Genomic DNA, 19,132 nt, shown 5'->3' with positions numbered 1-19,132 from the left:
CACACACCAAAAAGACTAAACAAAAGGCATGTAAAGAGACTAATCTGAGGGTTATATTCTTTCACAATCTGTAATTGACCGTACAGAAAGTACTGTGATGTTTTCACATAAGAAAGGAAGCTCTGTGGTGGCAAATGTATTGAAATATGTGTTTGACTCTTTCCTACAAATACTAATTTCTTTGTATAGATGCCCAGATGTTTCGATAGGAATATAAGTTTCAGTCAGTTCAGTCAGTCCTCTCTGTCTCTGTCTCATCACATTCAGAGTTGAGGGACGGTAAAAGATGACGGTGTAGACATGAACCATTGAAAAGATCATCATCCATTTATTTGGGAAGCTGATCTGCTTCAGTCTGCAGTGTTTTAACATAATGTCATTCACTGGCTGTAATTACTCCTCTTTGGCCTGTTAATCCTGGTGCATGTGAGGATGTGTACACACACACTGTTATTTCAGCAGAGAGGTTAAGCTCAACGTGGATGAAATCCCCTCCACTCAGATAACCCAGCCACTGTTGCCTAAACATCAGACCTGCCACGTGCTCTCCACATCCACTCACATAATAAGAGCACACATAATTCTCACATTAGGCAGACACACACACACACACAGCTCTTTACCTCTGTGCTTCCACCCTGACCCATTTCCCTTTATTCATTCTATCCTGACAACGATACACTATCGGCTGTTTTAGAAGACCTTTCCTCCTGACATTAAAGGATCATCCTGGTTTTTACAACTTGGTTTTGGTCACTTTTATCAGGTTAATTACTGTGATCTGGAAACTCTGTGACATCAAAATATACTTAAAATATATAGATATTGTCAAAGTGTTAGGATGTGAATGTTTATTACTGAAAAGCAAAAAATGTGTATAATAAGTGCATTTATTAGCAGTTGTAAATGTAATCCAGGTAAATTCTCTGTAGGTACAGTCTGGTTAGAGATGCATGTTAATATGAGGAGAAAGGAGGACACAACAGCTCACAGTAACACATTACTCTGCTTTCTCGTGAGGATTCTCTGTCTGTTTGTCTCCCTCATGGCTCATCTCTTTGGGATAATATCTCCATACTCTCTAACATATGCACACATACACACAGATGCAGGATATACACATAAACTACACATAGATTCACCTTGAGTAAATGCTAGAGAGCTTACACGTTTGATCATACAAAGGATGGAGACTAGAAACCTGTTCCTTGCTACATACTGTAGGTCAGACTGCTTTAGCTCTAGTGTTGCTATGTGATTTATTTTTTTTGTGGCATCTGCTCTCTGTTCATACATAAGTTCTTCTTTTTGACACCTTTAAGCAACATTCACATTATAGCAGCATGACCTAAAGGCTACAATGTCAACATTGCTAACAGTAGTTTGATCACTGTACAGACTCAGCGAGTGTTTTTGTAACAGAGCTGGTAGTTGAATCTATATTGTACCAAGCAAACATGTCATAGTTTGGTCTCAACATGCTGATTTCTTGTATATATAAAGTCAGAAACACATTTTATCAATTCAGCATAAGTCAAGTTCAATTTACAACAGATTTGAACTCTCAGAGATGTGTAGCTCCACACGGGGCACCACATGTTTGATCACAAGGTCAGAAAAAAGAGCTCAGTTACCAAAGTATACAAGGTAATGGTAAAGACTGTGAAATGAGCACAAACCCTAACATGGAGATCATTGTTATGTAGAAAAATAATTTGAAAACTGCATTTGTTGAAGGTTGTGTTGTGTTGAATTTCCTGAAAATATTAATTCCATTCAGAGTTTTCTTCCATGTTAGAGATACAGTAAATGTGACTGCTCATCAATGTCCCTTACCTCCTCACCCTTTACTGTCCAATGTATTGAATTTTCAAACATCCTGTACGCTATGAAGCATTTTTTAAACACATTCCGCTCATTTCATGAAATCTCACCAGACCACGTCGATCTAAAACTGTGCTGGATGATTCGGGGCCCAGGGGGTAGGGGATAGTAAAAGGGTCATTCCAGCCTGGTTTCCCACCAGTCCTCTGCCCCCGGGTGGATTTTCAGGCTGAGAGGGTGGGGGTCTCTTTCACTTCTGGAGGACAACTTGTCCCACTGTTTCTATTTATAAAAGCAGTAATAACCTAGCACACCAGGGACTCCCCACCAGCGCACATCTGTGTCCTCGCTGTTCCATCCACAGCTTCCCTGTGTGTACATGTCTGTCCTTATGAGAGCCAGATACAGGGAGGCTTTTTAGATTGTCACCCTTCACACTGTATTTCCAAAAGATTTACACGAGTCTCCAGAATTATGATCTAATGTATTGTGTTACTTTCTTGATTGGTTTATTGATTTGCTCTTGGATAACAGTCTCTGTTAGCATTAGATTGGAGTTTGGTTATAATAAGCTCTTTGTACTTAAAAAAAATATATATATATTGGGTTTTCTATACTCAAAGAGCATTTTCTTTTTTTCTATTTTTATAAGTTTTTCTTGTGTTGTACTGTGAATGGTCACTGGATTGTTGACATTAATTGTCATTATGAGAAATAATGTTTTCTGTACATATCGGCTCCCTTATGTCACTGTATAGTATTTTTTAAGTTATTCTTTTTTAAATGTATGTATTTTACATATCATAGTGAGAATTGAAGCCTAGTGTGTTGAAATTGATGTGTATTGGTAATTTACCTTAATTGACCTTAAAAGTACTTTCTCTTCCTCTGCCGTGGTTCCTGTGGTTGGTTGTTCTGTGTGTATGTAGCTCTTCAGCACAGTTACCATAATTGTCGAAAGTGTGCAGACACTGATTTTTGTTACTTGGTCCTGGTATCTTTGCAAAAATGATTTAGAAAATCCAGAAAGTTTTGCTGTTCCTCACTTCCAGAAGTTTAAACTAGGATTTGGATTAAGGGTTGAGGGTGAAATGTGGATTTAATTTAGTTTAGGGAAAGGGTTAAGGGCTTGGAAAATGAAGGAATAGAGGAGGTTCTCTCAAGTGTAGTAATATAAACATGTGGGGTTGGCTAATCAGTTTTCTTAAAGTTTGCTAAAGAGATCCTCTTGCTGTCTCTGTGTTTATGTGTGTGTGCTACTGACTCATCATGTAAGGCATGCATTCAGACCTGGAAGTAATCACTTGTCAGCCTTATCATTTATTCAGCTGGAATGCTTCCACTGAAAGGCTGCCAGGAAATAAACCTGCACTTTTGTGAAGATGTATTTTCCAAGAATGATGAACACCAGCTCTGTGATGTCACTGACATCCTGCATGTTATGAGTTTTGAATCAGGTCACTGTTATTTAAGGACCATGTGAGTTCATATAATTAATGCTGATATGAACGAGTGTGTTTATATCTTGGTGACAGTAGTAGGAAATAATGAACAATTTGTAAGGCATCAACAGCGAAACGCTCACTGTTAATTAGATCTCCTCTGGAAACACACCCACAGAGCAGCTGAGGATAGCTGACAGGTGTTACTAACAGCAGCACAGTTGGCACATCAAGGCGCAGGGAGTGTCTTCTTCTCTTCTAGGAAGGAAAGTAGCACTGACTTTTATTTAAACAGCTGTCTCTGTTGTGTAATGTAATGTAGATTTATATCTGCATGTCTGAACCTTTTAGCTTAGACTAGCGTCAGTATTTCCAGCTTCCACAAAAACAAGCTTCAAACCAAATGTACCAAAATCAATGAAATAGCATGTTTTCATCACACAACATAATCACTCATTGATAAATTACATAATGATTAATGGCACTGTTAATGATGACCCCAACTCCAGTATGCTCCTTGTGTATTCTAAAGCAATCACAATAATTAACACAAATTCAAGAAATCTCTGTGTAATTTGCGACAGTAAACTTTTGCGCATGTCATGGCCAATTCTACAGACCGCTTGGTTTTTGGACCAATTGTTGCATTAAGGATTCAAGTGCACATGGAAGATGGACAAATCTCACCTGCCAACAAAAGTGATGCTATAGACCGATTCCCAAATGTTCCCAAATGAGGTTTGATTCAATTAGTCAGAAGAATTCCTGCAATTTTACCATGAAAAGAGCTCACAAAACATTGAAATTGTATCTTTTAATTTAATTTTTGAGAAAAACCACTGCAAAATCAAACATTTGTGACTGCAATAATCACAAAAAAATTCAGTGAAATCCTGGAAGGAGAGAATAATAATAATGTATAATAATATATAATAATAATTTCATCAGTATAAAAGACTCATGCCATAATATACTCACCATCCTGCTGCTCTGAGGAATACTGTTTTCATTCACTATTTATTTATTTATTCAGTTCAACTTTCTACTGCCACTGTGAATTTACCACCATTCCTTTCTTGGTATGCTTTTAAGTTGAAATATGTACAGGAAGTGTTGAGTTTCATTGACAACAGCAATGGAAAAAACAGCAAAGTTGAAGTGATTGGAAATAATCGATTAATGAAAATTTATATCTGAAAATGAATATCTTCATGACTGAAGGAGAGACAATTGTAGCTGATGTTTTAATCAGATTTTTTATGTAAATGTATATGGTGTTATAGAATGACTGTGATTGGATGTGTGGGATAGTGTTTTTCATTTTTTGTATGTTGTATAAAATATAGTATTTTAATGTCAATAACGTGCATATACATACATTTATGCCATTCTTTGAAAAGGACATAAAAAGCTTCTAAAAACAAATAAAAGTTACAATAAACCAAAACACAAGCAGCAGACAATATATACATTTGCAGGGTTTTTTATTGGATATTGCATTAAATTGTAAGGTGTTCCTGTTATTTTGTAGCATCTTCATAACAAAGATAATCTGAAAGAACCAATATAATATGGTTTCCTTTGTTTTTCCGGCTTCAGAAGAAAATGAAAATGCTGGCTGAGTGCTCAGTGTGTTCAGAGCACAGCCCTCCCTCTCTGAGTAGCTGGAATTGTAAAAGGTAATGGTGGTGGTGTTTGGGCTGTTTCTAAAATGGTGCACAGGCCCCAAAGTGAGTAAAAGGGGCGAGTTAGAAGGGACTGCTATGAAGAGTGAACATATGAAGGTGAGTCAGACAGGAGTGACAACTGCTCACACAGGAGGAGACACACAGGCAGAGGATGGAGGCTCAGTGCACAGAGAAGGTGGAAGAGAGATTTCAGGGCCAAAGAAGCCAGCAGGTCTGGAGGTGGAGTGAGCAATCCCATCAGTATGTGGTAAATCCAGAGCCGCTGGGCGAGGCTTACAGTATCAGAAGCTGTCCCTCTCACTGCAGCCATGTATGGTCAGGAGCTGGTTAGCTGTCCAGCAAAGGAAATGAATTAGCAGAGAAACAAGTGAAGATGACATGAGAGGAATTCAGGGCTCTTTATGATTGACAGATGTATATGAAGCTGTACTACAGGGCAGACAAATGGACAAAAGTCTCAAAAACACATTATATCTAGACTTTTTATTTAAGACTTTTAAGCAAGGCTGGGCAATCTGATGATATAAAGCATGAGATGATTCTATCTGCTGTGATAGAGAATTCTATCCATCTTATCCACTCCTTGTATTGACTAACTTGACTGTGGAATCCATGAAATAAATGTAAAGAAAAGAGTCAGCGCACCACCAAAATTCACAACACATGATGGCCTGCTATCATTGCCAAACTGGGAACTGGGAGTAGAACAGAAAAGTTAATTCTTGACCTGGGAAATTGTATCATCAGAATTCTAGGTCCACTTACTAGTTTTTATAGAGCCTCCTTGATCTTTCTCTAGTCAATGACCTTTGAACTCTTCCCAGTGGATGCTGTGACCAGTTTTGGTACAGTATGGTGTTCACAGAGAGCAGATGTTTGTCTGCCTCTGTTTTTTGTTTGTTTTTCACTGTAAAATGTCTCACTGAGTATCTTGGCTCTCTGGGCCAACATACCAATCCAATAATCCATCAACTAGAGGAAGTGTTATATACTGAAACCCATGATACAGCCATGCAGGAACACTATTATTGGTATGTATCACCCATGTTGTTCATTACAATGGCTGTTAGCACAAGAAACAGTAGTGGAGTTAAAGATAGATGATACTGGAGATAAATATGCTCTGTTTTCATGAATCACTTAAGAAAACCCTCTGATATATCCTCATAAATCTGCTGTCTGTTTGCCATTGAGCCTATGGACTGCTATTATTTCTGTTCCTTGTTTGATGATTGTTTCTAAGTTTTAGCCTACAAGTCAGAGGGAAACAGTAATGAGGCAGAAAATGCTGACACAGATGCTTCTCCGCTGCTTGTTTGTTATCGGCAGAAAATGAGGCCATCTCTCCATCATCAGACTACCACCCAGATTTTATTTTCATATTTTATTGTCAGCGTTTTCGCGGTGTGCTCGCTGTGTCCCACCCCTTCCCAGTGGGAGGACTAGCTGAACAGTTAACCATCTTTTTCCATCCTACAATCACAATCTGACCTTTGCAGCTGTGTTTGTCCATCTTGGGTACAGTGAAGCAGCCGCAGGGAATCAGAAGTTTGTCTTGACCTCTGTGTCAGAGTCAAGGAAATGCCAAGACACAAACAACTGAAACAAATGCATAAACAGGAGACTCTAAATATACAACTGAATTTCCAACAGGAAGTGGTTTTCAAAGGCCAACAATTTTTTGAAAAATGTAATAGCTTTTAATTTGTGTTAATGTTCAATATATCTTTGTTGAAGTTATAGTTCAATATAAATTAGATATAACATGGGAATTACGCTAATTTTCTTTCTCTCTGGCAGTGAGATGAGAAGATTGACATCAATCTCATGTTTGTGTGTTAAGTATGGAGCTGGAGTCAGGATGTGAATAGCCTAGCTTAGCTTTAAGACTGGAAGCAGGATGAACAAGCTAACTCAAGTGCAACACTTAAACCTTTATTTAGAACATTAACCAAGTTGAGCTTAAAGGTTCATTCTTTAACTGGAAAATAGTTGTGTGACGCAAAATTACTCACTCAGTCAGTTTAATAGATGTTTTACCGGAGGTTTCAGCCACATCCCATGGGCTTAATCCGAGTTAGCCAAGTTGGTTTATGTTAATCTGACCATGTCATGTCAAGTTTTCTCTCTCTGAACATGAGGCATTAAGAGACTGACTAGACTGAGAAAAACGACCTCTCACAGTCATATGCTTTTGACTGACTTTATCAGTTAGTGACATGAGGTTATGGATACAGACATGTAAGAAACATTACTCAATACTTTGACAAAATAATCTTAACACAAGGTCCACTTCATTGCTTTTCCCACAGCTGTCGAAATATTCTTATTATATTCATCAGTAGATAAAATTTGCTCAGTTGAATACCTTAATAGGTGTTGTGATGTATTTAGCAGTGTAGAGAATGGTCTCTACAATGAAACCTATAAGTAAACTTATCTTAACTAATAATCATGAATCAGTTTCACTAACTTCTAGTCTGTCATGTCATCAGCATCATCTGTCAGGTAGTCTGTTTAAATACACACCAGTGTCTGGTTTTAATCATGATGGGATATGATATTGAACATAACATGGTTATTAATAATTATGTATCCTTGTAATCACTGGTGATCAAAATCTTAATTTGTACAATACTTTGGTTTATGACCAAATACCCGCAAAACTAGTGACATTCCCATCAGCCTCAGCTGCACCAAACTGTGTATAACAATGTTATTAGGCTAACACACACTAAACTAAGATGGTGAACATGGTAAACATTATACCTGCTTAGCATCAGTATGTTAGCATTGCCAAATGTAGCATGTTAGCATGTAGCTCAAAGCACCACTTTGCATAAGTGCAGTCTCACAGAGCTGCTAGCATGGCTGTAGACTCTTAGTCTTGTTCCCTTGTGTTTTCTGTCTGGAAAAAAAGAAGAAAGTTACATAAAGTTGATTATTATTGTTTTATAGAGGTCAGAGTCACTGGTCTGAGTGCCTCACTTTCATATCCAATAACACCTCAGGCTGTGCTGAGTATAGACCGATGATGTCTGCAGTGTTTTAAAAGCATAGAAAACATGGTATTCTCCCCATAATGCGGCTTCCTTTTATCTGTGTTCATGTTGCCAGTGGCACATATGATTGTCACTCACTATTCTACAATACATGTATAATATGTGTGCATGTGAAAAGGCATCCTGCTTCCTTCTGAGTACAATATTAAGATTTAGCATTTAGCATAGAGACCTCATGATGTATAATATTTATCTTCAGTAACATCTTCACACCTGTCTACACTGCAGAGTGTGTGTTTTCTCTCCTCACACCTCCCTCTATCATCCCCCTCAGGCCTGACTGGCTGAATTCTTCCGAACACAATTCATACAAAGTCTGCCTTGAATTTCAATAAGCACCACTGGGATATATTCAACCAGGCATCAGTACTGCACCATATGGTTACAGAGCTGCAGTTATAAAAAATGCAGCCACTCACTTCTCATTGTGCCTACAAAGGACCAAACCCAAATATGAAAGTGTGTTTGCGTATCCCAGTGTTGGTTGTACATTCAGTGCACACAGCGACAGTGAAGCCGATAAGCTCGCTGTGGTGTCTGTGTGTATGTGGCTGCACCTCCAAAAGTCATTTTGGTGCAGATCAATACACACAGAAATACTGGTGCCTGTGCTGATGATCCTCATTGATCCTACTCTCTGTGATTTAGGACTTGTTTGATGTGGCCAGCCACAACAGAGAACCTATTAACTTTCCTCCAGCCAGCCTCTCTGACATCCCCCTAACAGTACGATGGACGAGCTACCACATGTCTCCTGCTTCTGTAGTTTTACCATCCAGAAACCAGTTCACATCACAGAATTCCTAGTGCATAAGCTGATGAATACGTTACTGTGTTGTGTTTTGGTTGTACGCTTTATACGCTCAATCATGCTACAGGGTGGAGTAACCTTTGACACAACAGCCTCAGTCATTTATTCTATTTTGACATGTGTTTATGTGTTGGAAGTAGCATGGCACTGCAGTGGATGAGTCAACAAAATGTGTAACTTTGACATGGGACACTGCTTTGTTTCTTTCCTACCAGCAGTCAATGTTGGTTTCTTTTCACTGTGACCATGATCTTTCCCTCAACAAAACAGAATAGTCTTTGTGCTCAAGCTTTACCAAAGCCTAACACAGACTGACTGCTTGGCAACATTGTAATTCCAGTTTACAGCACCCAAAGTATAATGGGAACCCTGGTGGCTTAAACTCATATTCATCCCAGATGAATAAAAGGAACAGAAAAGCAATTGGAATGATGAAATACCCCCCAAAATAGCTTTTTGCTGTTGTTTTGGCAGGACTTAGCTTCAGAACGTCACATCAACATGATTCTTATACCCCTGAAATTCTCCTGTCACTTTACTGAGTGTTGAAAACATGTGGCCATACAGGAAAAAGAAGAGAAATGTCTGTGGACATTGTGAGACTGCAGTCTCATCATTAATTCAGCACCCCCCTGCACCTGTGGCAGGATTCTGGAACGTGCATGAAATGTAGAAATATGCCTGTGTCCCAACAGCGGTGCTGCTGGTAAGGGGATTTATTTGTCCTGGTGGCAGGATAGCAGTTTCTCAGCAATGAAATTTGTAAGTAGTTTGTAAGTACTTGTAGCCTGATGAGCTTCTGAAAATGCTATCAGACTTTTTATGAATAATTTCCTCTGCACTCCCCACATTTCCCCACCATGAGTAAAAAGTGTGGAAACATGCATGGAATACTTGTGAGAAAAAAATAGTCTTTTCAGTGAGAGGCAACAGGCCGACCCAATGAACCTCATTCTAGCAAAGGGTAAGCTATGGTAAAAACTTGATTAGTGTATAGGGCAGGTAAGTAGATCTGTTCCTGCATTCCCCCAAAGTTTAAAACCACTATTTAGGATACTACATATCTATATCTTATCAGGAAAAACTCATCTTAATGTTGGTGTAAATGCACACAGAATACGTTGTAAGCTGAATGTGATTGGATTGTCTAGAGGTGGTCTGATGTACACTGGGTTCAGAACTCAGCCAGGTACAGTGCTCTGATTATTTTCAGTAATGTTAGTGCTCTTAGCAAGCCTTAAGCTGTCTCTATGTGTCATGTGACCCTCACCTTACACTTTTCTTGACCTGAGATGCACCATGTTTGTTGACCTATATTTGCATGTTTAGCTCTGGTCATTCGGTGGAGATAACAAGAACTCTTGATACCAGTTGTCAATGGAAAGGAACATGATAAGTATTCAATATCCAGGTAACACATCAAGATACACATTACATGTGAATACCAGATAGAGATGTGGTCTATGCTCTGGCAACAGGTGATTGCATGTTATGACATGTCTCTTCATGTAGCTGGATCTGTGTTAATTCCGTGAATTCCTAGAGTAAAAAAATGTCCATTTTCATGGATGCTACTGATCTGATTTATCTCTTGGCTGCTTCAAATGATCAGTTGCTGGCAAGAGAAGGCTACTGCCTGATAAAAAGCTACACTCAACAAGGGACAAAATATTCACAAGAAAAGGATATGAGAAATTGTCCCAAAAACTTGCAGGTAAAATTGTATGCTTGAGGAATTTGAAATGTGATGTTAGTTTAGTCTGATCTAGTCAGTTACACCCCCACAACCCTTTACCCCCACCCCACCACCACCAACAGTCACAGACTAAAACACAAGTGGGTTGTCAGGCCCAGCTGGTGGCAGCAGGATGACAGAAAATTGAGAGATGTGGGGAATATTGGATGGAGGAGGAGATGGCCACAGTGGGAGAAATTTGGAATTGGAAAATGTCCATGTGAGACCCCTCCTTGTCTGTTTGATAGTGTCTCTCCTCCAGACCTCCACATCACAGATGTGATTATCTAAAAGCCTTGCTACCTCTCCTGGGTTTCTGCACTTGCTTGTTAGACTTGTGTATTTGTCTATAAACGGTGCTGAAACTGGCCTGCTTCAACAATATCTGCTAGTTGGTGTCCACATCAATACAGGAAAAGTTCCTCCTTGCCCAAGACTCTTCAGTTAGTTTTATTATTCATTTAAGATGTATTATTATTTAGTTCAATATCTGAGTACAGATGTCATTCCAGTCCAGTGTGGGAGACTAGACATCTAGTAATGGGGGTGCTTAATACTTCTTACCATATTGAGTACATATTTTACACAACAAAATAATGTTAGCACTTCCCAGCTTTTTCTGGAGCTTTCAACTGTATCTCTCTGTCTTTATCAGCAGATGAAGCTTGCTTATTTGTTATGGAGATGGTTCAGATGTTATCAGATGGGATGGTAACTCCTGTCTGTATTCAAAGATGCTCTCTGGTGTCAGATGTGAATGTCCTCCTTGATCTTTCTTCTGACTCCTGTCAGTGACCTTTGACCTCTGTTGCATTAGCAGTGTCTGTTATGGTCAGAAGTCGGAGTGAGATTCTCATCATCCACTCCTTGTACACACTGGCCCCAAGTACTCCCTGAACCTGCTGCACCCACTCTCTCTATCCTCCTCCTCACTGATAAGATGCTCTCAGCAGGCAGGTCCTCCCCAACTGACCTGTCATTTTTAATTGGTCTCACATTGAGATACTGGTCTATGTAAATGAGTTTTCTTTACACATTGGTCTTTATGTCTGTATTTGTGTTTATTTTATGTTTATATGATGGAGCTTTTGGTGTCTCGTGAGAAGCTACAGCACAGTGCTACAAACAGAGTTTAAGAGTGAACTTTACCTTTAATTTATCTGCACTGTTGAGAAACACTTCAAGGTCACCCTGAAGGATCCAGTGACAGCTCCTGTGTGTGTGTGTGTGTGTGTATGTGTGTGTGTGTGTGTGTGTGTGTGTGTGTGTGTTTGTGTGTGTATAGCTTCTGCTGCAGAGACACGTATTTCTTCCCTCTGTCTGTGCACAGGTGTTCCAGCTGCTGGCTCTCACAGTAAACACATTACCTCATCACATCTCCATGCATGATGAAAAATTTCTTGCATTTTCAGCCACCTTATTTTCCAATTCCAAATTTGCTCAGCTTTGTTACTGCACTCCTGGAGGAGCAAGGTGGCGAAAATCAATTTTTCTAATTGGATTTTATCCACGTTGGCACATGTGGGTCTGAGGGCACAGCAGGGTCCCTGTGGAGAGGTGAACTTACAACCTTCAGCACTTAAAAAATCCTCATCCCTTCCCATTAACTGAAGCTTGAGATTAAAACCCTGAGGTATCAAAGAATCCTCTTCTCCTCACTTTAGATAGATGGATTTGCTGTTTGAGTAAAAGGGGAAAAGTTCATCTATGAATGTGTGTGTGTGTGTGTGTGGAGTGTGTTAAGAGTGTGAGTAGCCTGCCCACTCAGCTGTAGGGAAGTGGCAGCTGAGGCACTGGCCGGCAGGCATCTCTGTCACCTTGAAGGAACGTTTGGCAAGGTGCCTGACTCCAATCTGTCATTCCCTATAACAGAAGTATTAAGCAGTGGTAGTATTACACTGCACTGAGTGGAGGACACATGTAACACTTTACCCAGTTTCCCTACTGAACTGTTTCTTAAACATATCAGATTTAATGTTACCTTGCGAGGCAGCAGGATTCACGAGATCACAAGATTACGAGATCACAAGAGAATCCATCTTGTCAGGCTTCAAGTTATGCACTTCACAATGCTGATGCTGATTCACAGTCATCGTGCCTGCCAAGTGTTTTTCGAAATCGCCTACCCTTTTCCAATCAGTTTCCAACGATGGCTCCTCAGATGGTTCTGTGTAACAAACCATCTGGCGCATCAGGTTAGATTTAATGTATTCAAGTATAATAAATGAGCTGTAGTACAGCAGGTCAAAGGTGAAGCAGGGAGTCGGTCTGTGAACTGAGATGGATGTTTACAACAGACAGTTTGTGTCGTGATTTTAGTTTCCCTTTCTTTTCTCTTCCAAACAAATAAGCTGGGTGGTTGTTTCTAACCTGTTTGATTTGTGCTGAGCAAATCTGAGTAAGAATCTAGTAATGAGTGTAAGGGCATGTTGGTTTACAGCCCTTTGTTTTGTGAGACCTACCAAATGGTGTCATAAACTGGCATATTTGAATTTAGATCATGGTCATAAAATCTGACAGCTATGACAGACCGAAGGAATTCACGTTGCTTTCATTTTGTTTTTAACTTTTAGTAGCATGCAAGGTTAGACGTCTTAAAAGTCTGATCTGTGATGCATCAAGTAGCATTTCTGTAGTTGTTTTGGGGATCGTGTCTGAAACAGCAACATTGTGGACCGGGACTGCTCCCAGGCTGACTCCCCATTACATTCACTTCACTACATATGCAGCATGTGTCAGGCACTGATAAGCATGTAACAGTGTTTTGACAACCATCCAGCCCATATTCCATGCTTATTTTCAATGAAAGGCAAATGACTGTGGGTAAAGCATAAAGTGGGAAATGAGATACAGTACAAGGGGATTTCAGAGTGATAGAAAATCTGTATGGAGAGAGTGAGGTAGTATGAAATGACAGGGAGGGAAAGAGCAGCAGAAAAAGAAAACTCACTGCCGGGACTTTCACTCAGTCAGGTCCAGTGAAGACCAATGAGAAAACGACTACTTTAGAACATGGGGATATATTTGAGTGAAATGAATATCAATCTCATACGTATCTGTGTGTCAAATACGGTGGTGGACTCATAAACCCCACACAACATCTAATTAACACATAGTGTATCTTGTTTGTTTAATCTGTGTCTGAACATGGTCTTGGTCCATTTCTCAACACTGTCTGACTTCCCTATCCTGCCTGTGGCTCTCAGCCCTAGGCCCATTGTTTCCTCCTGAAGATGGAAATCTTTAAAAACAAATATATGCTTTCATTTTTAAAAAGGGTCTTTAATTTCCCAAAACAGTTGGTCACTGTAGTTTTTATCAAACATAACTCAAAACAGGAGGACATGGTACAATTGTAGGAAACTGCAGTATTTTCAGTGGCAGAGTAATCCACATTTGGAGGACTTTATATGTTAATGGTAATGAAGGAACATGTCATCCAGTGCAATAGTGTGATTCTTTGACGTGTTATTAGTGGTTTCACTTGTTAATAGATCAGTTCATTGTCGATTTAGCTTTGCATGAGATTTGTTGACAAGGATAAATGTTGTCAGCCTTATCCTTTTAGGTAGAGATATAAAACAGCACAAAGTTAGTTTAGTCTAACATGTAGCCTTGTGACCTTCCATCCATCCACCCTCCCTCCCCCTCTCTCCATCGTCCCGGTTAGCAGGCCAAGTGGTTGGGGGCAGCCAGTCGTACAAGGCTGTCCAGTCACGTGCTGCCAGTAGACACGTGCCACGCTGCTGCCAGCAGCACACACACAACCACTGAAAATGCAACCATTACGCTTGAATTCCTCAACTCACCACACACACACACACACACACACACACACACAAACACACACACACAAACACACAGGCACACTCGTGCCAGTGAGTATTGAATGTTCTCCATGCAGACAAATCTGATCCATTAATATGGCTAACCCACATCCAGAGGCTCAGGATGATTAAATGCTACAGTCCAAACTCACACACTAACATGCTTTGCCTCAGCTTCAGCTCACTGTGGTTACACACACAAAACCCATTTAAATCAGTGCTCTGTTCTGTGATCACATCAGCATCTTAGTCATAACACACACACACACACACACACACACATTTCTCAAGGACAGGCTGACCAGCCGAGCGAGAAGCAAACAGTAAGCAGTGCAATTTAGTTCTCCCTCCCTGCTGTGAGTGACATGGTGGCCTGTATGAAGCTGCTGCTGTTCAATAGGTGACACTGATTGCTTTTGTTCTCTGTGGATGATAGTACAGTAGAGAGGAAGCCTTCCATCAAATTGTTTAGTTGCCTTAGCTACATGGCAGGGTTTAGCCTGAATAAATCACAATGAGAAATATAATATTAAAACAAGATCACTCAGGCATGAGTTAAATGTAGAAATGATGTTGTAACCCTGTCAGTTTGGAGAGCAAAACATCTCTATTTTTAAATATAAGGGGCTGTGGTGAATGGCAATGTCTGGAAATGTTAATTTCTTAACATTTTTAAAAGTGCCAGGAAAAAACTACTAAGTGTTGTAATTCATGAACATCTAACAGCTGTGCTTGTCATCAACAGCTGTTAGTTGAGTGTTGCTTTGTTATGATGGAATTGTAGATTAACTGGCAACTTCTAAACTTCTTTTATAAAGTGTGTTGATTCATCAGTGGTTCAGTCTTGGCAACTGCCCTAAAGCCCAAGCTTCACTTCTTCTTTTTTCAGGCTTCTTTTAATTAATTGGATTTTTTTAGGAAGTTTGTGGCACTGAAGTAGTACTAAGTATAGTATCACCTACTATAAGGCAGGTCCTGCATTGTCAGTTAATATTGTGCTACTGTCTTATAGACAGGCCTTATGTCACAATGTACTTTTAATAGCTTGATTATTTTAGTTTATGTATCCTGGATCGAGAGGAAGAGATATCAAGTTCCTTTGGAAACAGAAAGAGACTTTCAAAACATGTGAGAATGAATGAATGAAGATTGAAGAGTTTAAGAGTTTTTTGTAGTTATGCAGTAGGTTTTGTTTTTGTAATTGTATTTTGTGTCTTTTTTCGCTGTTTCTGTTTTTGTTATCTACTGTTATTTTGAAGATTCTCAGTTAAAGGGAAAATTCACTGCTGTGAATATGATGGTCTCTTAAAACCAGGTCACCTATGTTGTAGAAATGTGCGATTATTTTTGAAAATGGTGCCTGCTGCTGCAACGTAGCTCCAGTCCGGTGGTCGCTTCCTCTTCCACACTGTGTTGTGTCTGATTCCACAGCTAGATATTTGGCCTGTACTATGAAACTAGTTTTCTTCCAAATATACTGATATTTAAAATTATTTAGTGGTACGATATTTCAGTGTTTACTTTTCCCTTTCGCTGGTGTAACATGGTAGGCGGAGTGTTTTGGGAGACCCACATTTGATCGTCCTTGAAGGCACCACTCCCAATAGCCTGTAGTTCTTCCCTCCCTAACTATTGTATGCCACTGTATGTGTCAAATGACAGTGCTGGTGCTGGAGTAACAACAGATTTTGCAGCTGCGCCCCAGAGACACAGGGAACATTAAAAAAAAAACTGTTGTTGTTTTTCACACTATATCCCTAATTCAGATAGATAGAGAAAGTGGTCCTTTAATGTTTAAAGGCTGGCCAAAAAATATTTTGATCTCAAATCTATCTTTTAATGGATGTTACAATGTTCTTGTCATCTTGTTTTCTGGTGTGCATGTGTGGAACATGTTTATGTACACATACTCACAGATTATAGTACCTATAGAAATGTGCATGTGTGTATGAACAAAGCTTATAGTCACTTTTTACTAACTAAGAAATATTTTCAAAATCTATCTATATTTTCTTCCCCAATCTAACTCAGAGAAATGCATGCATTTGTCATCAGCAGGCCGGACAATCCCTTGTTTATGGGCCTTCCGACTCATATATTGCAACTTATTTAGAACGCAGCTGCACAAGTTCTAACCAGGACAAAAATATCACTCTGGTCCTCTGAAACCTCCAATTGCTACCCGTTGCTTTCAGAATACAATTTAACATCCTCATTTTGGTATACAAAGCTCCACAGTACATATGAGTGCTCTCAGTGCACAATCCCAGCAGATCCCTCCAGTCACAAGGCACCAATCTCCTCCATGTGCCCAGAGCATTTTCAATGTCCGGTTAGAGAGAAATAGAATGGAACAGTTTGCCTGCTCATCTTAGCCATACTCCAAAGTAAAGACCATTTTATTCAGTAAAGCATTACCTGAAAGGAATCTACCTGGGCCTCTATATTGTTTTATATATATATATATATATATATATATATGTGTGTTCATTCATTTTGTTTTATTATCATGTAAAGGACTTTGAACTGCTTTTGTATGAAATGGTGCTTTACAAATAAAATTTGAAGTGAATGATATTTAAATGATGCCATTGCTGTTGAGGTGCCCTAAAGCAGAGAATTCGTGTGGTGTCCCTCCTCTAACCCCTCCATGCCGCTGTAAGCCAGACTGCAGAAAATCACGAATAAAGGCCACCCAATACCTGGAGCTCCTCCATCTCTGTCTCCTCCACAGCGTCATACACCACCAGTCAGGGGGTCCTACACTGCCCCCATGAGGGCAGCATTCGCAACTTCCATGGTCCTGATGTTGGCAGTGATGGAAATGTTGTATAGTGTTATATGATGTGTATGATGCTGCTGTATGTGTTCAGAAGAGCACAATACTTTCAGTATGCTGTGGCAGATGTTGACTGTGGAGCACTGCTCATTGTCCTCGTTCAGTGAAGTGAAAAAAAATAGCGTCTGACTCATTTTTAAAACACGCCCCCCCCCCCCCCTCGGCGCATGTAACGTGCGCTCTCTAATAGCCGAGTCTTGTTTTCCAAGAGCATCTTTTCCTCATCGCCCAAGGGGCTCTGTGTGCTTTCTCATTATATCCGTCTCTCTGTCTCCACGGTGATTTGTCACCACGGATACGTCCTCCCTGGCAACAGCTGTCGGCAGGGCAGCTGAGGGTGACGCCTATGATGAGGTGTGACAGCGAGTGTATTTTTAGCTCATCAGCCAGGTAGCCAAAAAGTGTGAGTTCAGACACTTCAGAGGATGTTTCTGTGATTAGAAATATGATTAGGAAACACAAAGCCTGGTCTGTGGAAGCCTGATAATATCATGGAATGAGACCGCTCATATTTATGCCCATATTATCTCAAATTTTTCTTATGTCACAAGTATTTAGTTTATATCCATCATATACGGTAGATATGTGGAGTAGATGTTGATGATAATATCTGACATCAAACCTGTACACTGAAGAAGTGTATTGTTTTGTACCTTGTTGTCATCGTAGTCCAAAGTATGTTGTGTAGTCTAGTGGATCATGATGAGTTCATGTACCAGGCAAGGTAGTGATGGGAAAGATCTCCATGGTTACAACTTGTAAGCATTTGTATGAGTCATGGCAGGGAGCTGCTTGACCCCTGGGTGCTCTTAGACCCCTGACAACAATGCAACAAATGCTGTAAGACTATAAATGTCTATAATCCCTGGAATGATGTTCAAGAGTCAGTAAGCACTGTTAGCAAGTTTGAACTCAGCCTAGTCAAGATGTGATTATCTACTAAGTGGAGATTTCCAGTTAAAACAGGTTGCACCGCTCAAACTAGTTCTTACATAGAGATGAGTAGTTACTAAATATTTTCAGGAACCAACTTGGTATTATTTAATCCTTATCCCCTATATGTTCAACACAACTGACCTCATACTTGATTTGAATGCTGTTTGATTATGATGTAATGAGTGTTGCCAGATTTGAATAGCCCAATCAGAGCCTCAAATCTGCTGAACTGTCATAAAAGTAGCCTTTTTTGTTTAGGACAGTTGTTTTTTGTCTGTTCAATGTATGCTCATATAAAATAATAAAGTCTGAAGTGGGATATGATGATAATTTATCAAAATACTGTAGCACACACAACTGCAGCTTGGTTGCAAATATGTCTGCTTCTAGACAATAGTAAACACTTTACTTTATTAACAGTCCTAAAATACAGTGTTCTGTTTTATCATCTTAAGTTTAGGTGAACCCCAAAGTACACTTATATTAAAAAAATGTATCATCTTCAAGTCTTTTGGATAATGTTACATTAATATAAGTGTTCACTTACATGAACAGTGTCCTTATGTAAGAATTTGTCAATCATCAGTGATCTGTCGTTGCATGAGTCTACCGTACTCAGTGTCCTCTCAATCTCGATCATGCCTGTTTTTATTTGACGTGAGTAGGGGGTGATTATTTTTTGGGATGCAGTTCAAACACAAAAGGCAGCCAAAATGATCTCAAGGTGCCCAAAACATGGCTAGCCAACCATCACAGTCTGGTCACTCAGTCACACTCAGGTCAAACTGTGTCACCTGAGAGGACCGGTAGGGAAGTGTGATTGATGTCTGTTCAATACAAAAAAATAATAGATATTAATTAAGTTAAGAGGGTGCATTACCCCTGCTCATACAGTACCAAGACACTGAAGTCCTGTCCAGCAGCAGGGGGGTGGTCAGATGATGAGATGATGTCACAGCCTGTGTTAG

The 19,132-nt window shown here is 39.7% G+C and overlaps 1 protein-coding gene and 1 long non-coding RNA gene across 4 annotated transcripts in view; one reads left to right on the top strand and one right to left on the bottom strand.

Annotated features, from left to right (window-relative positions):
- Positions 1–19,132, top strand: part of arhgef4 (Rho guanine nucleotide exchange factor (GEF) 4) — a 138,951-nt gene that overhangs the window by 98,353 nt on the left and 21,466 nt on the right. The gene's annotated exons all lie outside the window — the stretch shown is intronic.
- Positions 4,764–7,054, bottom strand: LOC122972435. Of its 2 annotated transcripts, none has more exons than XR_006399747.1 (3): positions 6,970–7,054; positions 6,446–6,553; positions 4,764–5,285 (listed from the first exon to the last, which is right to left on the bottom strand). It is a non-coding gene; the product is annotated as an uncharacterized LOC122972435 (long non-coding RNA). The 2 variants fall into 2 exon arrangements; XR_006399748.1 differs by having other exon boundaries at positions 6,446–6,516.

Source organism: Thunnus albacares, chromosome 21, assembly GCF_914725855.1.
Source record: "Thunnus albacares chromosome 21, fThuAlb1.1, whole genome shotgun sequence".
NCBI classification, from domain to species: Eukaryota; Metazoa; Chordata; class Actinopteri; order Scombriformes; family Scombridae; genus Thunnus; species Thunnus albacares.
This window is presented reverse-complemented; position numbering and strand designations above follow the sequence as displayed.